The following is a 24,708-nucleotide window of genomic DNA, read 5'->3' on the forward strand; positions in this document are numbered from 1 at the left end:
ATAACTTCCGTAAAACAGAACATTTTAAAAATATGAAGATGTAGGATCATGTACAAGATCTCTCTTTGTGTCCTTGTCAATTTTCATCCTTATCGGATGTGCTATCACTGAGTAATCGTATGATAAAGTAAAAATTTTGCTCATTATTTCCTAAAAACAGAATATTTTAAAAATCTGAAGATGGAGAATCATGTACAAGATCTCTCTTTGTGTCCTTGTCAATTTTCATTCTTATCGGATGTACTATCACTGAGTAATCGTATGATAAAGTAAAAATACCGCATTTTTTTAGTCAGAAGCTTCGTATTTTGCTTATTATTTCCTAAAAACAGAATATTTTAAAAATCTGAAGATGTAGGATCATGTACAAGATCTCCCTTTATGTCCTTGCCAAATTTCATCCTTATCGGATGTGCTATCATTGAGTAATCGTATGATAAATTGAAAATACTGCATTTTTTCAGTTAATATCCTCGAATTTTGCTTGTAACTTTCAAAAAAGAAAACATTTGAAAAAGCTGAAGATGTGAGGTCTTGCACAAAGTGTCCCTTTATGTCCTCGTCAATTTTCATCTTTATCGGATGTGTAATCACTGAGTAATCATCAAAAAAAGAAAAAAAATCCCAAATTTTCTTCCATAACTATGACAATATTTCATCATTTCTGTGTAAATTCTGCATTTGCAATGCATATCTTTGGCTAGCGTTGTTTGAGCTTTCGTAGCTTTCATTGTGAAGGAGTTTTCTTTCATTAAAAACATGTTATTAAATCCTTCTGAATGCCGAAGGGTTTTCTTAGCCGCTGCTAAGCGCTGCTGCTTCATCGTCGCTCGTCGCGATATTCAAATATTGAAGCACGTTTAATAATGCAGTCTGTGAGCTTTTGGGCCGAATGAAGATAAATTTCTCGTCCGTTGAAAAGGCCAGCCAGCCAGCCAGCCAGCCGGCATCCATCCGCGTTTACGGCTTTATTTGTTGGCTGTTTTATTATGTGCTGCGCGTGTGTGTCACATGTCTGGTTTCATAATTCAACTTTTATTATACGACACAGCGTCTCATGACCGCACACTGCACACACGTGAATATATTGTGGCGCGCACAATGCCTAGGTCCGGGGAAAAGCGGATGTGTGATTGTGAAAAAGTTATCATATTTTTTCCTCCTCTCGCACATTTTTTTTCTCGAAAAAAAAAAAACTTTTTTATGTTTTGAGGATTTAATTAAAAGTTTACGCGTGCAAAGTGCGAAATTCGCCACGCGCGTTAACGACGCTTAGGGGGATGCGAAAGTTACGCAAGCAGCATCACCACGACTGCGAAAGAAAACGCAATATCTAATGCCAGGTGACATGCCAGCCGCATGTGCGACACACAAAAGCACGACGCAAGCAGAGACGCGTTGTGTACGCGTGGTGTGTGTTTGCGTTACTCGCAATTCCTCCCGGAATATGTACGACGTAAACGGTTGTAAATGAAAGGGATTTCTCTCAATTTGCAGCGTTCGCACATGCTTCGTAGGCGCAGCCGGTGATGGTGTGTGCTCATAGAATTTAACAAAAGCGCCTGGCGTAATAAGCTATTTCTAGGCGGCGCGTGCCTCGTCTTGCGAACGCGCGTATTGAAATCGGAGACAATAAATAAAGCATTAAGTAACTACCCCCAACTGCTGGGTTATCTATGGCGTATGGCGGAGAATCAATAATCAAGTGTTTAGCCGTCGGGAAGTGTTTAACGATAGACAACAGAAAAACAACATTAGTTTCGCGTGTTTTTGTCTGTTTATCTATCAAATACATGTCTGATAAGGGTGAAAATTTCTAGGATGGTAAAGATGGACTTGATTGAGGTTATCACGTCTAAATTTTATCAAAATATTGTTTAGTTTAATAATTATGAACAAAAATGTAAAAATAATTTCGCGAAAGTAGTGTTTTTGTATGTTTAATTCGTGATAATTTATTGATAACGCGAGTGATTACAGTAAAACTTTGTACGAAGGTAAAGAAAGAGTGACTAAAAAGTATCCCGTTTTTAATTCTTTAAAATTTTGTTTAGTTTAATAATTAGGAAGAAAAATGTAAAAATTATTTCGCGAAACTAGTGTTTTTGCATGTTTATTATGTGATATCTTATTGATAACACGACTGATTACAAAAAATATTGCACAAAGATAAAGAAAGGATGTCTAAAAACTATCCCGTTTTTAATTTTTCAAAATTCCTATTAGTTTAATAATTATAAACAAAAATGTAACAATAATTACGCAAAACCAGTGTTTTTGTATCTTTAATGCATGATAATTAATTAAGTACACTACTAATTAAAACAAAATTTTACACAAAGATAAAAAAGAGTGTCTGAAAAGTATACCTCTTATAACTTTTCAAAATTCCAGTTAGTATAATAATTATAAACAAAAATGTAAAAATAATCACGCGAAACCACTGTTTTTGTATGTTTATTACTTAATAATTTATTGATAACAAGACTGATTACAACAAAATTTTGCACAATGACAAAGAAAGAGTGCCCAAAGAATATCCAGTTTTTAATTTTCAAAACTCCGTTTAGTTTGAGAGTAATTACAGATTTTCACCGGGCTTGTTAAAAATTAAACTAAAACAAAGTCTAGAATAGCATCGCGAGTGTTTAATTACACGCCGTAAAAGCAAAAGCACCACGAAACACGCCAAACAAGTCATAAAAACTACTCTCCACAGTCTCCATCAGCGCAGTCCGCCGGTCTCCTGAGTTTGTAGAGTTTGCAGGGAACTCTCCAACTCGAAGAATGAAGGGTCGATTTGTCTTGTTCGTACCTTGCGACCTCGTAACTCGGCGCGCGCGACGACTTGGAAATAGTTGGTCGATGGTGTGCTGCTGCTCATGTCGCGTATGTGTATTCGGCTTTTTCATACACCTACACACACACACAGCACACAAACCGCATTCGTGTGTTCGGCTTTCTGCCATTGTTGATGTTGACATTGTTAGAGACGAATGCATTGTTGTCGCGGCCTACGCCCCTCGACGCCATTCGAATGACTGCACGTAAAAGCAAGTTGAAGTCTCAAAAATGTAACTTCAAAACGTGCATCATCTAAAAATACACCTTGTTCTTGTTCATTTGAGCTCCAGACGGGTTTCCCTGATGGCGGTTCAATTATTAAATGGTTCTGAGTGCATTCTCTTAACCCCGGAGGAAAATACGACGGTGTGGATCATTTTTTGTGGCGTATGCATTTTTTACGCGAACAAAAACACTGCGCAAATTGCGAAAATAGCAAATGTGGGCAACTTTGTTGACGGTAAACAAGCAGGGCGTACCCGAACCTTTGTACGCCGGGTTGTTATTGTTTTATGTGACCCTGTTGACTTTATTAACTAAAATTCAAAATTTAAAACAATTTTCGATGTTTTGTCGATGCGAGTAAAGAGGGATGAAAGCCGATTGTGCTCGTAAACACATCGCGCACTTACTTAGCGCGCACTCGAGACTTCCACTTCACTTTGAGACTTTCGGGGGACTTTTCTCCATTGTGCAAGAGCAACCCGCAGACGCACGCAGTCTGACCAACAAATAAGATAGAAACTTCGCTCTCTATATCTATAGATATGGGCCTCGAAAGCTAAACACTTTTGTTGCTGGGCAGCAGCAGCAGCAAAGGGCTAACTTTGTACACGACGCATTATCGAAGTAAAGTGTTTCGTGTTGGTGGCGTTACCAAGTTAGGAAGGCGCGCGAGCTACCAAAGTCCACTCACGTAAATGGAGGGGAAGATGCGTGTGCACGTTTTGTTCCATTAAGTTTTCCACACTACACACACCCCCGCGAGGGTTAACGATATACCATGGCTTGTTCATGTGTGTGACAGCACGTGCTGTGCGTGTTATCGACATTTTGGGATCAAATTACACGATTTACCACTATAATACCAATGGTGTTATGCAATTAAGATCGAGATGAGAGAAGCAAAGGGGTTAACTATGGCTTAATATTTGCTCATACAAAATAAATTATTTGCAATCAACGTCAATTTGTATGTTTCACAACAGAAAAAAATAGCCATGGTGTTGAAGTGAAGTTTTCGGTGGGACTTTTCCTTTTTTTGTTGTTTGTGTGTGTAAAACTGGGCCACACTAACATCGAACATAAGTACTAGAAACTTAGCGCGCTGCCGAAAGCAACGACCGCGCCCGTGTTTCTTAATTCTAACAAATTGCCTAAAATATTGATGCCCATTATCCTTTTATCCTTGTTCGCGGCGCTTGTTACCCCTCTGTCATTATTAAAAGATTTTCTTCCTTTCTAAGCAGAAAAATGTCCCAAACGTTTCGAAAAAAAGAATAAAAAATGACGTTTGACGTCTTCTCATGTATTAATTACGCAATAAAATTTCGCCCACCTCAAAAATAATTAGAAATCTGACGTTTAATTAATGAAAGAAAAAAGAAAAATTTTCGCATTTAATTTTTTTTACATAAAAATAAGTTTCCGATGCTTGGCGTTGATTTTTGCGCAGTTTTCGATATAAAAAATGTAAATATTTTGTGGCAGCGTGGCGCATTGCGCCCGGACGCGTCCGAAATGCAAAAAAGTGAATGCAATAAAAATAAATCTAATAACGTTGACGAGCGTACGATTGGTGTTAAAGTTCACCGCGTTTTTAGGCCAAATGTCTGCGACGCATCACGACTGAGAAACGAGAGCATCCGCGCCGCAAATCAAAAAAATAAAAACCGATTTTAGTGTCGTTATTAGGCGAGCGTGATGTAAACAAACATTGAAATTAAATAAGCGATAAGATATTCAGGGTTACTAGGAGGTGTACATTAGTGATAACCGTTTCAAACACCTACATCAGCACAATTCGCGTTTGGTTACTACTGTCGCGATCGTAAAATTAGTTTTAACAACAACAACAACATCATGCGCAACATTGAAGAGCATACGTGTTGTTCGCATGTGTTTTCAACTTACATTTGGTGACGTTGATGTATCAGTATCGTGATTTGCATTTGTTTCTCGTATTTTTCGCGCTAGAATGTGTTTTTCCCGGCGTGAATGTATTATGTTTACGGCTGAAACTTTTCGTGTGTCGCGATAAGGTGTCATTGAAACTTAACGTGCCAAAAAATATTTTCGAGAAAATATATCGAATGTTTTTATTTGATAATATGTACGTAGTTAATGCGTAGGCTACCCACGTCGTAATATTTGTAGTTTATCTCTATCGCACGTAAAATTTGATGTTTTTCGCTATTTTATTTTACATCATGTCCCCTACTATCGAATTTCCCGGGTTTTGGGGTTGTCGTGTCGCGATAACAATGCGCCGCATGTGTTCCAACACCTTTCTACACCGTTTACACATTTTTCCGTCCTTTTTCGCCGGGCGGAATATTTACGACAGCTTATGGAGCTATATCGGCGCATATCGGGGGCGAATGAGTGTAATTTGCATGCGGGAGTCGATTTAATTTGTTCATTTGTATTGTTTTTTTGCAAAAATTGGTGCTGGCACGAATTAAGGTCGAAATAAACGTTTATTAGCTAAAGGAAAGGTTAGAGACCAGAAATTAACATAAAACCAGCCTGTAATGCTAATTTTTAACATTATAGACGTCATTTTCAGCGAAAAACGTAAAAAATACGTTTTGTGTTAAAAGTTAAAACCTAACCTAACAAATTTGTTTCCGCTGAAACGCTGGCAATTAATTTGAATTAAACAGGACACGGCAAGACACAAACTGGACATTTACTTCCTTCCTCCTCGATAGATAGCGATATCCCACGGGCGGGGCTTTGGCGTACGAGGGTGGTGGGTTGTGGCCCGGGCTCGGAGTCGTCTTTCGCGAGCAATTTGTCTTCCGTAATGGAACAGTCAACGTAACATTGCGGAAGGTTAAATTGCGCCTCCGGCAAAAAGAAGAACAACGCATTTCTTAAACACCGATGCTTCAAAGTGAAAATATGTCCCCTGTGCGAACGGTATTATTCTTGGGAGGAATGAAATGTGGAGGCGTTTGTTCCATTACCCAGTGCGCATGACTTCCGGAAAGAAAATTTGTATTTCGCTGTGTTGTTGTTGCAACAAAGCGTTAGTTTCTCTAATTGTAAATTATTATCAAAGCGGAGTTGCTCATAGCTTGAGGGACGTTTTGACTGCAACATTCTTCGGCTGTGGACACAGTTTAATTTCGTTCTGTCATTTTGGCGTTTGAGCCTCTCCCGGACGGACTGTGTAATGAAAGCGGCCTGCCATTCGCATGGAAAGTGCTCATGAGAATGAAATTTTTGCCGTCTCTCTGTGCCGTTTCGCCTCTCTTCCCGAAATTGAAATGCAAAATGCGTAAAATATGCAGGTATAAATATGTAATTCGAAATTAAAATTTTCATTCTCTCGCTGTGCGCTGTGTGTGTATGTGAAAACACAGCCGCCCCCACAGCGAATGGTGAATTCCGAGTTTATTAGTTTTTCATTTCATTGGTACGCTCGCGCGAGCACTCACGGACATAATACTTAATTGTAAAGTTTGATTGATTGTATAAAGTAATTACATTTTCGCTGAGGCGGAGGCGGGCGGGGGCGGTTGGATGTGCATGCGTTAACACGTCAAGTTGTATTCGTTGTGTTCTCTACTGCCAGCACGCTGGGGCGTTGTGCTTCGGCCGTTTTGCGGCCACCTCCGGCGCGAGAGTTGAGCACGGATTGTTTCGGTTACATTCGGGTGCGTTTTCCAATTTATTGAAGTTCATTAATGTTTACGATGAAATTGCGCGCGTCCATCCGGGTGCTCCGCTCGCTTCATTTATCTTCCGAGCGTCGTAATTCAACGAGTTTATAGCGATCCAATAAAACTTATTAATATTTTCTGTATGATTTAACGGGATTTGTGTTTATTTATTGATTATCCACTTAGAAAATTAACATTTGGAAATAATTTCCATAGAAAACACTTGTTTTCCTTCAAAGTAACATATAAATACATTTTTGATTAAATTTTTCCTTCAAAAAAATCAATTTTTTCATATTTTTCGCTTGAAAATTGCAAAAATAAAATAAAATAATATTTAATCACCGTGTATAAAGTATAGTATTGATTATTCACTTAGAAAATTAATATTTGGAAATAATTTCCATACAAAACACTTGTTATTCTACCAATGAAAATAGAAAAAACAATTTTTCTTTAATTTTTCTTTAAAAAAATCAACTTTTTCATAATTTTTCGCTCAAAACTGTAAAAAATAAGATAAAATCATATTTAATCACCGTGTATAACGTATAGTATTGATTATTCAATTAGAAAATTACTATTAGGAAATAATTGGCATACAAAACACTTGTTTTTCTACCAATAAAAATAGAAATAACAATTTTTCCTAATTTTTTACCCAAAAAATCAATTTTTCATAATTCTTCGCCTAAAAAATGTAAAAAATAAAATAAAATCGTAGTTAATAACCATGTATAAAGCATAGTATTGATTATCTACTATATATAACTAACATTTGGAACTAATTTCAATTCCAAACACTTGTTTTATTTACCAATTAAATAGAAAAAACAATTTTCTTATTTTTTTTCTCAAAAAATCAATTTTTCATAAATTTTCACCAAAAAACAGTAAAAATAAAGTCTAGTATTGTATAAAATAATATTTTGCAATATAATACAGTATAATTACCATATACATATTTATTTATTAATATTTAAATAGCAATATCTATGCCAATATCGATAATGATGAGTACTTAATTAATTCTGATTGCCTACAATGTACGTGTGTGTATACATTACGCCCGCAGCTAATTACAACCGGAAAACTATGATAACTCATTAATAAACCCGCGCGGTGCGGCTAGGTAAATTTCGGCAGAAGCGGCCGGGGAATAATTAGTTTCGGACGCGCGGCATAAACGCGCGCTGATTAATGGCGCAGCGGTGCGTGTGACTTGTCGCTAGATGTCGCCTCCACCACGACGCTCCGGCGTGTATGCGGTCGCTGCGTATGATTTGTTGATTAGTTTCACAATTTGTAAAGTACAGCGAGATCTCGGCACAAATGCGCAAATTAACCGCGCTTGAATTATTCAAGTCAAATTCGAAACGTGCTCATCATAAATCGCAATTAGGTAAACATGAGATGACAATCAAAACAGGACAAGAGGACTATTTTCGTCCTGGAGGCGGCGGCGGTGGTACATTTCAATTTCAATTCGAGTGCGGAATTTCGGGGTAGATCTATGTTATTCTAGTCTCGACGAATGTGTTTTACCATGTTCTGGTTCACGTACGGTGCGGCCGGTTAGACAGAAAGAAATTACGCCGTCGGAGGCGGCACGCGGGCGCACGTCCTATTTAATTCTAACAAATTACCTAAAATATCGGCGCGCTGGACAACGCTCGCCACTCTCTGCTCGTCCCGGAGGCTAAACGATTTCGCTAAGAGAATACCGAACGGGAAAAGGGGTGGCGCTGCCGCCGCTGGCGGAAAGTACACAGTTAACGCACAAATGGCCCGGCTGGTAGGGTCGCTCTTTCGTCGAAAATTATCGGACTGCACTATTATTTGAACCCACAACCCCGAAACCACCCTCAACCACCCTTCAACCACCCTCTAAATTGACACTTTAGTTAATTATTCTTTTGTTTCAGAAAATGGCACCCAGGGAGCAGCAAGGAGCTTGTGATGTAAATGTAAATGTAAGTAAAATTCAATTTAAATAAATTTTTTCATTTTTAATTACTGCAAACGTTTTGATCAAACATTGATGTCTTTTCTTATCGCTGAAATTCATTGGCGCTGGCGGTTCCAATGAATATGAAAACGACATCTCTCCTCCATTAATTTTGTCAAAAGCACACTGAATTTAAGCAGGAGGGAAAAAATTCCACCGCGCCGCGAATTATCTCATCTCGGCAAACTTTATGCATGCATAATGCGATCTAGCGACGCCGCATTAATCAATAACGAAGCTGGGTATTTAGTTACGGCGCGCTCGGACTAAAACATTTAAGATTGAAGACACTTTCTTTTCGATGGTGTGTGATTTCCATCTTCAATTTCGAGTCCATTTATCAGCGGTGTCGCCGAAAAAACAACCAGACGCTCATTTTCTTTGCCGCTAGCGGCAGACTTCCAAATTACTTGGGATTTTACCCCTCGATTTCAGTTCAATAACGATTTCAGCTTTTTAATGATGCCTGGAAAGCGTCACGGAGACATTAAGAGAAAAATGTGGATAAAAACTTAAAGGAATTAAGTTGCGCGTCACCTTCGAGCTTTAAAATATAAGAAAATAAAATTCGTCATTAAATTCCAATTATTTGTTTTATATAAATATTATTTCTTGCTAAAATGTTATTTGAAAGCAATTCGGAGACAATTAAGAGAAAATTTGTTGAAAAAATTAATAAAAATCGTCAATTTAAGTTGCGCGTCACTTCGGGGCTTTAAAAATATAATAAAATAGAAATTCATTCTTAAATTTATATTATTTTGTTTTATATAAATAATATTTCTGGCTAAAATGTCGTTTGAAAGCAATTCGAGGACATTAAGAGGAAATTGTGGAAAAAAATTAATAAAAATCGTCAATTTAAGTTGCGCGTCACCTTCGACCTTTAAAAATAAAAGAATATAAAAATTCGTCATTAAACTTCAATTATTTCTGTTTTATATAAATATTATTTCTCGCTAAAAGCGTATTTTTATACGCTCGAAGAGTGGCTGATGGAATTTTTTGTGTCTGCAAGTCTCACGTTTGATAAATAAAATGCTAGACTCTGGAGACTCGGTATAGAATGTATGAATGTGAGTGTTTGGAGCTGGTCGAGTAGATAAAAGCTGAATCGGCAAATCAATTAAATCAACAGACAAATCGAGGTGGATGAGGCGCAATTTTCGGGACGCAAACGTTTGATCCACTTTGTGCGAATTTCTCTCATCTCGCTCCTCATCCACAACTCCTTCTATAATTTCACTTCAGCGCGCATCACGTCGATACTAATTTTTTTCCCTCTTAGCAATCAGTCTTTTCAAAGCAATAAATTGAAATTTAATCAATTTTATGATGTTTTTCACGATTTGAAAAATATGGCGCTTTGCATAAATCATTAATAGTGATATTTTGGTTGGATGAGTCCGGATTAAAGGGTTGACCAGGGTCGCGCATGAGTCCTTTTGACTTGATTATGTTTGCATTCATAGCTTTGAGACTACTCGCCGCTCATGCTCGTACCTTGTGAGCTTTTGCGGTCCGGTTGACGGTAAACATTGACTTTCAACTTTGAAACCCTCAAAAACCCTCGGCCACACGTGTGTGTGTATTTAAATGGATGCGTAACACACAAAAACTTTTGCTTTTCTATTTATCGTCTTTTGAGTGCGCTTAATTAACCCAAAGTGTCTAATTGCGAGCCGTAAAAAAGTAATTAAATTTATTGTGCTTGAATGATTGCCGGTGGCGTGATGTCTACGCTCCCCCGGAAAGCTTTGAACCCGGTTTGCATTTGCATTTACACTAGGAATTAAGCCCGCAGTCGATGCGGCTTCCACTACTACTTCCACAGCCGCCTCCTTTACCGTTTGGTTGTTGGGGTGGGTGGCTATACCTTGTTGCTTACTCTCGTCTCATTTCTGGCGTGTGCACATTGTGTAATAGTTTCCGATGCGTGTGCGCTTGCTCACAACCACATCACCCCGTCCGGGGGCGGCAAGCTCATCTCGTCGTGGAGGTGGAGGCATCGCATCGTCGGCGCGCCTCTGCGTGCACGTTGATGAAGCCGCCGCTCGCGGAACGTACACAATTTAGGTAAACATTTATTAAACATTAAAGCCCCGCGTAATGCCCGCATAAGCTCAAAGCTTCCTGTCGTTGGTATAGACATATTCGATACGCTCAGAAATTCATACTGTGTACGTGCGCGCGGAGGCGGTGTATTACTATCCCGGCATTAAAAATCGATTAACGTTGTTATTTCAATTAAAATCATAACATCACATTTTGCCTGTGTTGGAGTAGACGTACAAGTATCGAACATGCGGTGTTACATGGAGGGAAATTAAGGTTAATTTTGTGACAAGTGCAAAAATAAAGTCGGGATTTTATTTCTTGGATTTAATTCGTTTTGCAATTGGGAACTAAAAGTTGCAATAATTGTGCAAAACGAAAAATAAACTTGAATCCAATTTCTTCGCGACGCGCGCGCGCACGACGGAAAAATTAGATTATCAGCTGGGTGGAACAGCGTGGCAGAGAACGAAATAGAAATAATCAAAACTGGCGACCGCCAGTGCCAAAACCAGAGATTAAAATTACTCTACTTTATTTTTTGCTCATTTTAAAAATTACATTTTTCTACTTCCACGTTTAAAAAGCCAGTTTTCACGATTTTAAGACACAAAAAATGATATTTTATACACGGACGGCCAAGGTCGTGAATAAAGTACTTTAGTCACGGGTTTTAGTCACGGGGTGGAGCTTGCGCCTGCGCATTTTGAAATACAAAATTTCAAATACAAAAATCTCAACGTGGAAATTGAGTGGAAGTAGAAAAAAAGCAACACGTGACTAAACCTTATAAAACACTCGCTATTAATTAATGCTGTGACTAAAACTCCTGTTTACCCCCTCGATACATAATACAATATTTGTTTTTGCGGTCACAGAATTAATTACGATATTTGACGTCATTGAATCCGGTCGATGGACAATCGCCGAAATTTGCACTAGCGTCTAACAATAATACCGACATTAATTACGCCCGAGTGTGTACACTACCGGCATATTGGTCTAATCACACGTCGACGACGACGACGCGCGTCTACAAATGTATGCATGTGTAACACGCTCGCGGCGGTCGCGTGATGAATAATAACGAATAATTATTCATAAAGCGGATAGTTTGCATAAATAGGCGCTTGTTACACACGACGGTGTGTGCGGCTTTTGACGGCGTTCCTAGTTCTATCCAGGAATATCGACAGTAGTGAAATATTAACTCGGAACTGAATTGAACTGATTCGACCGTCCGACGACTTTCAATCACATCAAACGACGCAATTGCGCGTTCCAAACATGAAATTGTTAATCAAGAACTCTCGGAACGCGAACGTGACGCGAAATTTCAAGTTTACTAAGTCGTATGAGAAGTTCTCGGGTTTTTTATTTCTTGAAATTAATTTATGAACAAATTGTAACCACATTAATTACTAAATTCTATAGGATATGTTGAAACTGGTTTAAAAATCGTTTGTGACGGCATTAAAAGCAAAAAAGGACCTTCCTGTGTACGTATAAATCCAATCTGCGTCTTCCATAGTATGATTAGTCGTTTGCGCAATAAAAATCTCATTTGCAAACGTTTGAACCAGATTTTTTGCAAGTTCTTTTTTTTTGCTTTCGCAACTGACTTGTTCCGAATGGAGCACGCGCTGCGTCATTTTCCACTCTTGTTCCATAAAACATGCCGCCGCGCGACTTTAATTTCCTTTTAGTTTCGATAATAAATTTGAAACGTCTTGCGATTTTCCGTTCCTCGAGTGTATTTTTTGTTTTCGACTATTTCTACCCATTTTATACGAATGCTGCCTAGTGCGCATATCTATCGTCTAGGCGGAATTCAGCGCGTCGTCCACTTCAGGTTGCGCAGTTTTCTACTCTCTTCAACCCGTGCTACGTGGCTCGTTATTTAATATCTCCGTGCGAAATCTTTTTGATTTTCTTTCGCTCGACAAAAGTTTTCCGTTTGCTCTCGTTTCCTTTTCTTTTTCTCTGGTGCGCAGCACCAGGACTGCTTCCTTGAGTTTTTTTTTGGGCTTGTTTCTTTGGCGGTGACGGCGACGGCGCGCGCGCTTTTATTCCAAAGTTTGGCTTTTAACTGGAGGCGACGGCAGCAAAGACTTTCTTTTCTTCGCCGCACACAGCGGAGTGTTTTGTAGTTTCATGCGCCAGCCGACCGCGAAGAGAACAGAAGGAACACAGGGCTCTTTTTAACGCGCGCGCGCAGGAAGAACACTTGCTTGGATCGCTCGAGCGTTTATTTATTTTCCGATTGAATAATCTACTGTGTTTTTTGTCGTTTCGAGTTTCGCCGCGTTCACGACCTGCTTTGAGACATTTCACGCCAATTGGGTGGTATCCATCTAGACAATTTAAACAAATTTTATTTCTTCCAACTTTAAAGCGAGTTTTTCCACGGTTTTGAGGTACAAAAAGTGGTAATTTATACACGAAGTGCCAAAACCGTGACTAAAATACTTTAGTCACGGGGTGGAGCTAGCGCATGCGCATTAGCCTTCAGTGCAGCGCAAGTAGAAAAAATAACGTAAGCATAACATGGCTAAACAATATTAAACACTCAATTGATAAAACACTCGCTTTTAATAATTCTAGTGGAAAAAACTCCCCTTCATCCACTTGATACTTAATATATTATCGTTTCTTGAATATTCCATGTACAATTACTAGTTAATTTTAACGAGGATGTGTTGTTCAGACTAAAAGTGTAGTTTCTAACACGTTTAAAAATTTTATGTGCGCTCGAAACTCTCGTTTAATGTCTTCTTCGCGCAATCCTGGAGGACGCGACGCAGACGAACATTAAGAGGACCTTTAACTACCACCGACAGCGCCCTCTCTGTTCGTTTTACTTTTTCTAACGCAAGTTTTTTTCGTATTCTCCAGCCGTGCTTCTCGTCCGCTTCACTACGCTCCACTTCTTTTACTTCTGCTTTCTTACCTGCTACATTTGTATGAGTGCGCATCGCACGCGAGTTTTATTCTTTTGTTTTTTGTTGTTGCTTTTTCTGTACCGGGAGGACTTTATCTGCTTAGCCCCGTCGCCGCGCGACGAAAGAAGGGCGGCGGGATGATTGAAGACCCGCCGTCGATTGTCGGGGCTCAAATATTTATTTGTTTTAGTCGACTCGGCGAACGTCGAATGTCGGACGCGAAAAAAAAACACACGTAGCGAAGACAGAGGGAAAGAAGCAGTGTGGAGGTGGATTGAAACGGGGCGAAGTGAGGGCACTGCCAATTTGTCGTCGTCGGCATGCCACCGGCTTGTGCTTGGATTTCAAAAATTCAAACGTCGAATGTTTACAATCAATCGGAAAGTATAAGTTTTGCCTGTTTTTGCAGAGTGTTTTATTCAGCAGGGTTTATCTTTCGTCGAAAATAATGGTTTTAAGGAGTTGCGGATAACATGTTGGGGATTCTTTGCGATTTTAATGGAACAGTTTAATGTTTCGTTATAAAAATTCAGAATTAAAAATTAAAAAAAATTATTTCTTCAAATCTAAAGGTGCTAGCGACCAACGGATTGAAGAATATGAAAGTTTGGAGAACTCTTTATCACAAAAAAGAATAATATGTGTAAATTTCGTGGTGTAAAAGTTCCAAAATCGGGATTACAAATGCTAATTTTCGAAATTTTTTATTTTCTCCATTTTTTCTAGTTTTTCAATTGCGAATATCTCGTAAACAAAAAACGCTAGCGACCAACGGATCGAAGAATATGAAAGTTTGGAAAATTCTTTAGCAGATAAAATAATAACATGTATAAATTTCGAGTAGAAAAAGATCAGAAAACGTGGCTAAAGTTGCAAATTTTTGAAATTTTAAATTTTTTCTAATTTTCCAATTTCGAATATCTCGTAAACTAAAAAAGATAGAGAGGAACTAATTGAAAATTCTTAATCTACGGAAAATTCTCTACAAGATAAGATTTTCAAATCATGAAAATTCGAAGACCTACTAATTTTCTTCGCTAATTTTATAGTCAGATTATCCTTAAAACCTTATAACACTCGGTAATAAATAAAGTTATAAAATAAATGCACTGTTTCTGCGACTCGAAAATAACCCGCTCAACGCTGCTGCTGATGCTGCCACTGCAATGAGATAAAATCGTAGATCAATCGATGCGGACGACGCCGCCACGTCGCCGCCTCCCCCCAAGGACGCGCGTGTAAACTTTTACGAGCGACATTTCAATTATAATTTGCCATCGGTTCCATCTCGATGATGATATAGACATTATACACTCACATCCAAATAAATACACTTACACATACACACACGAATAAGATAACTTCATATCTCGCGTTCAGCTCGGCGGCATTGTTTCAGCCGGCTCGTAGTCGCACAAGTCGTTTTTCATTTGTCGCCGTCACTTAAACAATAAATCATACCGTGGGAGGGCGAATAAGTTGCGAATGATTTATCTATCTATTGTAGTTTTCCTTTATTCTACCCAACGAATCGAATTTACGTCTGTAATATCATTTTTAATTGGATTATAATATAATAATGTCACATTTTGCGCAGTTTTACATGAAAACACGTCGTATTTTCCGGTGCGAAAATATGTTTGATATCACGTTCGCATTCCGCGTTCATTTCCTCTCTCTGGGCGAAAATATTATTCGCAATAAATGTGTGGGTGGATATTTGGAGCAAAATCAATAAATCCAATTCATTTTTTTCTGTACGAGTATGTTGGTTGGAATGTATGGCGTTGTTGCTCCCTGCTGGACGTTATTATTATATTTTCGACGCTTAATTATTATTCTCGTGATCGACGAGACTGGCGATAATAACAAGCGTTGGCGAAAAAGCTGCATGAATAGTGAGTGCATGATTGATGACTTCAATCGGGCTTAAACGGCGTCGCGTGCTCGTCTTCCAAGAGATGCTGCCACATCACACACTTAACGCCTTCTTTTAGCACTTCTAGTGCTAACAGGCGTGTGCAGTTTCATTGGAAACGGTTTTGCTTTTCACGAACATCTCCGACATGCATTTTATACAAAGTGGTCAAAAGTTTAGAAAAAAAAATCTTTAAACTTCGTTTTCTCATAGAAAAAATTGTCTTAAATAAATAAAATTAGTATCAAATGATTCGTCTTGAATTTCTCTTTCATTTGATATATCATAGGATATGTTTTAATTAATAATTAAAGAGATATAAAGGAAAATGTGAAAATCAATATTATTTCCCCGGACATTTTGTATATAAACGCGCTGGAGGTTTAAAATTGTCTAGAATTCATAGCATTCGGATGTTCGGGAATATTTATTTTCAGTTTACTACTGACATTTATGACGTTTCGATGGTGACTGACTCGTCGTCGTCGTCGTTCGGCAATTATTTTTTGTGCGACACATCGCCATATGCAAATGGGCGCCCGTCAATAAAAGCATCTCGCATCTCGATTCGAAACCAATGGCAACGCGTGTTAACCTGTCAACTATTTGCCTAGAAACTTCAGATTCCAATAGCGGCGCAAAAGAGTTATGTGCATATGTGTGCGAATGAGAATAAAATTTAATAAAAACACAACTCACGTCGTTACATTATGAGTTATGCGTTATGCATAAAAGAATAAGACGCTAGTCGGTATTCTCCGCAGTTGCCGCCACCGCAAAAGAAACACGAGCACGCGATGGAAGCGCGCGCTTCGTTTCTCTTATTTCGCCGGCAGCGAAGCGCGAGTGTCGGGCGAATATTGAATTACATGCACGCGCACATTGTTATATCTCTCTGGCAATGGCGCACGGCCGGCCGAAAAGAGCTCCGCGGCGGGCCGGAAGCAAGCGCGGAAAAATCGAAGCGCGCGCCCTTTCATGATGGCCTCCCCGCGCGCACACCAGATAACATCAAACAGCTTTACGCCGAGAGCTTTGAGCTTTCGCGCACACGGCACACGAGAAATTATGTGTGTTTGTCGAGAAGATTTGCAAAAGGCAACAAAGCGACAAAGCGAAGCCGGCAGAAACCAAACAACCATAGCCGTATTAACATCTCTCTCGCATCGAAAAAAGAAAACGCAAAAAAACAACAACACAAGGTACAAATAGAAGACGAAAAAAACATGCAGACGATAAACAAAGCTGCGCACGGAAAGAAATAAAGCGAAATAAGCGCCGGGCACAAATCCGAAGCGAATTGTTTAGAATTATGTGCGGAATTATCGCGCGCACAGATTCCGGTGTCGCGGATAAAAATGGTGATGATACGCCGAGCAGCGTGGAGGCAAATTGCTTCGGCGCTAAAAGTGACTTATGCGCCTAAGTAGCGCCTCAATATGCTGGCACTGGCGCTTACAAATAGGTCACCGAAAGAAAGATTAAGCGCAAAAATAAAACCAAACAAAAACGGAAAATCCAACGCGTTCGGTCGGTAGTCAAGCGCGAAAGACGCATGCAAATGAAAATAACTCGATTTGCTACAGTGTGGCGCGTGCACCAGGTCGATACTAAATATATTGCGCATCGTAAATCATAGAAAAAAACGCCGACATTGCACGCAACACACGTGTTTGATGGAAAAAGTGCGCATAACTTGGCAAACTTTATTACCTACTTTAAGTTTCAGCTCTAAAAGGCTTGTAATATTTAATGTATTTTCGTGAAAAAAAATTCAAAAACTCGCTGTGGTCGTAATTATTATTATAAATAAACAATCATAGTATCATTTGATTCGTCTTTAAATTCTCTTTAATTTGATACTAAATTTTATTATTTATCTTGTTTTATTCCAAAGTAATTGCAAAAAAACTAAAAAATTACGTAATTTTTATTCAGGATAAAAATGTTTAAAGCTTTATATCTTCGCGTCCAAAGCTCTCGCAGATGCAAGCTTAATCAAGTTTTATTCGTAATGAAAAAATCTTTAAGTACACACCCAACAAGTTAAGATAACATTAGGCGTTCGAAAGTTACAGCCGAAAAACTACGAAATTTAATGGTAACCGAGTAAAAACTTTGTAAAACTTGCGGTAAACTTGCTAATTTGATGAGTTTAAAGCTCAATTATAGGTAGCGACTGCTCCGACAAGCAATAAATCAACTTCTCGTTTCCCGTCGCGGTTTTTTGATTGTGGAAATGTTGAATTTTCATTTCCATCCAGCTTGACATCTCTTTATCATGAGTCATCGCGGTCGGAAAGTTCGCCGGCTCAAATTTATATTACATTCATGAAAATCGTGATTTCGCGCACCCAGATTTTATCTCCATCCTTCTACGGCATGTGCCCTGCTTCCGTCAGCGCGGTCTTTTCATGTTGAAGACGTTGGAAATGTTGAAAAGTCAACATTTGTTGTAACACAAAGAAGTTGCGCGCCAAGCCGCGCGCGGCGTGCTAACGAACGCGCCACTTTACAATACGTGCCAAAGAGTTTCTTATTGCGTGGCTTAATCCATCGTCACAATTAGATTTTGATTTCGGTGACGGTGGCGCGCACCGTAGTGGAAGGGCGTTATATAAATATTTCACTTGGGATTTTCGCTTTGCACGCGCGACGTAATTGAATTGGACGCATGCGGGAGACGCTGGTAATGCTGTTATTATTGGCGTTTTGTATCCGAGACGATGAAATTAAGTCGGTGACTTTCGCAAAGCTCGAAACTCGTCTGCGATTAATTCGCCAACACGAATTTATTGCTCTTTAAGTGCCAATTTGAGGTTTTCATTAGGCTTAACGCGACTTTCAAAACCGATTATTATTATTATCCCGCATCATATTTGAAAATTACATTATTTCATTAGCGTAATATGCAGGTAAATATTTTATAATGAAAAACGGGTGTAAATTAATTTATTAACGATTTTTTTTGTTTTTGTTTGTTTATTATAAAAGAATATTTAATTAAATAGTTTTTGATGAGTTGTGTTTTTTGCCTCTTAATTAAGTTTAAAAATACGTAAATACGGAAACAAAAAGGTTTTTTAATTAATTTAAGGGCAGTTTTACAATGCGAAAAAACACGCTGAAAAGCGTTGTTCAAGTTATTGTTAGCTAAATAATTAATTAAAATTTATGGAACGGGGTAAATATCACATTCCGACACGGAAAATTGAAAATGGAATGTTCTTGGATATAAATGTATTTTTAAAAAGTTAAAATAATATAATATTTTGTAAAAATAATGACGATTTTTGTTGAAATTTCTGAAATGAAAATTTCAAATCTTAATTACTTTTCTTATAAAAATCCTATCAAAATAACAGAAACGTCATTTTGTTCGGTTTTAATTTATCTTTAATTGGGTGTAAAATTATATTTGTTATCATTATTTGTTCAGGAGTTATAGCCAAAAACCAACGCGAAAATGGCAAAATTTCAGTTTTTTCAGTCAAAAACTATTTTTAAACTCATTTTACGCCATTTACAAAAATCAAAAATCATTCAATTTAATATTATTCGATTTGTATTTTGACACTCTATAATTCCCTATCAATAAATTGTTGCTAGTATTATTTATACCGAAGTTACACCAAAAAACACTCTGAAAAATTCGCAAAATTTCAGCCTTTAATGAAAATTCCCCACCTAGATGAACAATTTATTCGAAATTAGCGAACGCAGTGACGAGTCATCCATAAACCTAATAAGTTTATACGACCGCTAGCTGAATCACCGAATCAATTCAATATCAATCAATTAAGAGGACGCTCCCGATGACATTTTATTTTTCCCATCGCTTGGAACGCTGCCATTGTAGGCGCGCTGCTCGGCGTACAGAGATGAATGTGAAATGTGATGTGATGTAAATTGATCGGTGGCCGAAATTACGCACAATTTTCTACCGTTTACTATTCAAATGCGTTCAACTATCGGACGCTTCGACAATTCGCATTCGAAGTCGATCGAGCTATCAATTGCTGCACATTCGAATGCATCAGGAATTCGGACAGAGTTTGCTTTTCAATTTGTGTTTGCAGCGCGCACATTTTCGAAAAATATTCACCGAACGTCAATTGCCAGCCGTAAAATATTCTCACATTTTTTGCATAAATGCAAACACATTTTTGGTGTATTTTTCATTTTTTTTGTTTTTGGTGTTTTATTACACGTGACACAAATATAATTTTTGCCCAAGGTGCAAACAATTTACGTGCAGCCCTGCTGTGGAGGTAGTATAGCACACCGGTAGCGTTTGCGAACGCCAACAGGCGCCGGCACTTAATCATTGTTGTTGCGCCAAGTTTTTAATTAAGTTTTATGCGCAATTAAGATGCAAAATGCAAATTGAAATCTGCTCGGATAGATAAAGCTCGACCTTCTCTAGGCAACCAACCGTGCGCGCTCACACAGCCAACGCAACGCACGCTTTTAGTCAACATGTTTGTTACTTAATTTAAATTTATTAATGGAAAAACTAAAAGCTTATAAATACAAAAGCTCGTGTCGCAGGAACAACGCGACATAGCGATGAATACAAGTCGCGCGGGAATGTTTGTTGAATCGTTTGATGAAAAGTTTTTCTTTAATTATTCAAAAACTAAATAACGTAGAGTGGTGATTCTTTCAATAATGTATTAAGAATTAAATTCTGTATATAAGTACATTAATAATTTATTGACATCAGTTTCTTATCATAAGATACATAAGAATTTGTGATGAATTTATGAATTTTTACAATACAAACTTTATTTGTTTATCTTATCAACAAAATGTTTCTAGAATTAGATACAGAATTTAATTCTCAATGTGCTAGTGAATGAATCATAATGCTAACGCAAATAGTTTTCGAGTTATTCACTTAATTCTCATTCCGCGGCGCAAAAACATTTTTGTTTTTAAATTTTTGTGCATTATATTTTCCTAAAAACTGTTTCACCACCTCATTTATTACGCACAATATTGAAATTTTAAAATTGTTAACTACATTCCATCCGCGTTGCTTTCACAACACATTTTTCCGCTGGTTTCGCTGAAAATACGGCAAATAAATTAATGAAAATTTACTCGCTCATATTTTCCATTTAATTCATCAATATTTTCCAGCATGCATGTTATTTTACTCGTCAAACGCGTTTTTTGTTAACTTAATATGTTCTTTTTTAATTTCGGAAATTTGAAAATGTAACGATCAGTAAATTCGCATTTACAGCAAACATAACATTCGTTATTGTCGTACACAATCAGAAACTGAAAATCCAAATGAAATTTATTTAATATTATTTATTTTTGTGCTTTATTGACAGCGCCATAAATATTTGCTTTATCGACAACGCATTCGTGTTTAACTGTTTGCAGTTACAGAGCAAAATGGTATTTATATTTCGTTTTAATGGCGCTGTGTGTTCCGTGTCAATTCATTTCTTCAGCATATTTTCCAGTTATTCGCAATATTTATTTAATTAAAATTTATATTTTTCACAGAATGGTGGAGGCGCCCATGTATTGGAATCTGGAACGTGACTTGTGTATACACAATGGAAATACTGTGAGTTAAATTTTTATTTTTTTGTTTTAAAGAGTTCTAATCATCATAGAAGGGTAAAAAATGTATCATTTGGTTCGTAATTTAAAGGACTTTATTGTTACACTAATTAATTTAATGTTCAAGAAATAATTTTGTGTTTTTTGCCAAAAATATGCGGAAAAAAAACATAAAAAATCAAAATTCCAGCATGACACGAAAAAGATATACTGTAAACATGCTGAATATAAGTTTTCCGAAAGTTTGACGCATAAAACTTTATTTTTTATTCGCCGTAAAAGTTTATGTAATCCAACTTTATGAGCATGTATTGTAAATCTGTGCCGTGCATACGTATATCTCGTGCGCAGAACTTAAATAATCAAATTTGTGTGTAAAATATGCACTTTGATGACTTCACTGTACGAGGCACACACCACACAAACTCCAGCTGACAGCGCAGGGGTGGTTGCCTGCCTCGCATCGCGCAAACATTGTTCATTGCACATCGGCGTGCATATTATGCTCAAGTTTGATTACACCTCCTCGGCGCGATGGCACGCCTGCCAAAGTTTTCGTGTCTTCACTCGCGCGCGCGCCAAAATTCCTCATCTTGCGATATCCGTGATAACGATACAATGAAAATTCAGAGTATCCTCTGAGTAATTTTCTGATATTTAGCAAAATTAGGTGTTTAGAATAATTTTGTATCTGGAAGTTATTAGCTATGTTCAGTACTTATACCGCAAGTCAAATATTGTGGGTTTTTGTTTTTTAGTTGTGAAAGTCAAAAGTAATTATCGACGCATGCATAGTTTACTAAATTGCGCCTTGTAAAGTCAGACAATTACGTTTTGCCGATAGTAAAGTAGTCAAGGTGTACGCCGAAAGTTTTAATTGAATTTCCTGTCCCACATCCGGTGGAGGTAGCAAGCGGGTGCGGGATCTGGATGTGCGATAAGCCGATAACATTGATAACATTGACAAATTCGGATTTTCGGAAAGCGGCGATGCGAGTGAAGCAAAAATGTTGGCATGCGGCGTCTCCGACAAGCGCCGCCGCCGCTGCCAAACATTTGCGGGGCGACGACGCGCGAGCGATGATAACCCCCGAGTAAATATCCAATTTTTTCGGATGGATTTTGGATGTGCGAGGGAAGTGTGATATACGCCGCTTTCAGATTAACATAATATTCAAATTGTTATATATCGTCGTGCGTCGTCGCCCCCGTTCGCAGCCGCAAAATATTTATATCGTCATTTTTTATTCAGTGTGTGTGCGGAAAAAAATATCGATTGAAAAAATGTTCGAATTTTGCGCTCGGAATAATGGACATTCAGATGTGATTTATGTGGCAGTTTATAGAGCCGGAATGACAGATTGGAATGAGATAGGTGGCGCTCGTTGCGGTTGCATAACCTCGCGATGGTGATAGAGTTTCCAGGAGGTTAACTTGCAAAACGCAAAAATTGGGGAATTTTGAAGTGGTTTTTGGTTTATTACACAGCTATCAGATGAGGTAGAATAATAAATGTGGTATCATTTTGTTTGTTATGAAAAGGACTTTAAGCTGATACTATGCATGGAAGATTTGATTGATTTATAAAAAAGTTATTCTCAAAAAACTAGTCAAAAATCGGGCAAAAACACGTCTTTTACGCAATTTTTACTTTCAAGGCCTTTTAAACAGCTTAAAAATAATCGCAGATAGGCATGCATGGTATCATTTTACTTGTCTTAACAAGTACTTTCAGTTGATACTACGAATGGAAAATTTGATTGATTTACTAATAAGTTATTATCAAAAAACTAAAAATATCGAACATTTTTTTACGTAATTTTCACTTTCGAAGCCTTTTTAACTGCTTAAAAATAATGGCAAGTAATCAAACATGATATCATTTGATTCGTCTTTTAAAACTCTTTAATATAATATCAAAGTAAATAAAATACCAACACAGGTTACGTACTTATTAACAAAAATATAACAAAAAATACACGTATTATTTTTTTAGTCGTTTTTTTTAACATTTTTTTCTGTTTTTTGCGTTTTTTTTTTTGCGTTTACGTCAATGATTACAGAATTACCCATTAGTGAATTGCGCACACGTTCACAATCGCTCACTCGCGCGAACGCGGAAATGCCTAATCGGCGATAAGCACACGCATTAACTCTGTATCAATATTTATTTAATGAATTACCGCGCCCAATGCACACTTGTACAGCACGGCACTTGAGCAGAAAGCTTTCATATCTTTCACATATCTATCTTTCGGATGTCGGGACGGTTCCTTTATTGACGCAAACGAGAGAGGTTTTCCCATGTTTCTGACTCACGTTTTCCTTTTACTCTTTCTCTCGACGTTGTCTAGTTGTCGTTTTGTCTCTGCTGGCTGGTTTATCCCGCATCTTAATCGCGATCTTAATTTTCTATAACGACACGCGGGCGAAACAAATTAAATTTGCGCGGATATCTGGCACGTCGCTCGACAATCCGACAAATTTCGCTTCTTGCACGCGGTGCACAAGGTTGTTCGCTTCATCTGATAACGAGATGCGAGAGATAAGCGCGCTTACGTTCGGCGCTGTCGTCTGGCGCGACTGTTGTGAAAGCTCAGCTCACAGCGCAAGTGGAAGCAAATAAATAAAACTTTATGAAGTTGTATTCAACTCGCCAACGACGACGACGATGCGGATCTAGGGCAGAAATAAGAAAAATGTTTGGGATTAAAAATGAAATTGAATTTTGCTGCGTTTTTTTCTTTTCTGTAAGTTGCTCAATTTTCTCGGCACTGAGAAGTCGTAAAACGTCGAATGAGGTGTCATTAGAGAGGTAATTTAGTGGAGAATTAATCTGTAATTATATCAAATGCATAAATGCAGTCATTGTTACGTAATCAGGCCAAAACTGGATTATAGAGATAAAGAAAAAAAACAAAAAAAATTACGTTTTATTCAAATAACAAACAAAATATTACTTAATAATTAAAGATAATTGTTTAGTCTGGTAGAAAATGATGTAAAGATTCCAATAAGACCATTCATTAGCCCAAAGAATGTCTAAAACGTCTTCAAAACGCCCTCAAAGTTGAGGCAGGTAAATTTCTTTCCTGTTGACTTGCAACTCATCGTGAGCTGTTTAAATTTTCAACGTATTTCCACTCGCAAGTGCCATAAGTAACAGACAAGTGTTGGCGCACATTGTCGCTCTCAGATTATGTGCTTTTATTATTAACGTCATCGAAGTATTGCTTACTCATTCATGCATCACGCCACCATATCCCCAACATGTCGGCCGCTTTCCCACGGCGCTTCCGAATAATAATAATAATAATGAAAAATAAAACCAATCGATCTGTTAGATAACTCATCGAAATTCTGCGCCATGCTGGTGCAGCCGCCACCGCAGCATGTTCTCGATTGTTAAACTTTTCTAGTTGTTAGTTGTTGGTTCGCGCTGCTGAAGGTTTTCTGGCAATCAAACGG

General features: G+C 37.9%; 1 protein-coding gene and 1 long non-coding RNA gene across 3 annotated transcripts in view; one reads left to right on the forward strand and one right to left on the reverse strand.

The window, feature by feature from the left end:
• Positions 1-21,244, forward strand: part of LOC135796903 (uncharacterized) — a 35,872-nt gene extending 14,628 nt beyond the window's left edge. The window contains exons 2-3 of the long non-coding RNA XR_010549415.1: positions 8,660-8,707; positions 21,181-21,244. This is a non-coding gene — a long non-coding RNA (uncharacterized lncRNA). The remainder of the gene's footprint in view (positions 1-8,659; positions 8,708-21,180) is intronic.
• Positions 1-24,708, reverse strand: part of LOC135796889 (very low-density lipoprotein receptor-like) — a 40,499-nt gene that overhangs the window by 13,948 nt on the left and 1,843 nt on the right. The window lies entirely within an intron of this gene.

The sequence above is a fragment of the Atheta coriaria genome, unplaced genomic scaffold, assembly GCF_025399875.1.
Source record: "Atheta coriaria isolate IRGN ID8LTWV9N9 unplaced genomic scaffold, Caltech_Dcor_3.1 hic_scaffold_8_pilon, whole genome shotgun sequence".
Taxonomy (NCBI): domain Eukaryota; kingdom Metazoa; phylum Arthropoda; class Insecta; order Coleoptera; family Staphylinidae; genus Dalotia; species Dalotia coriaria.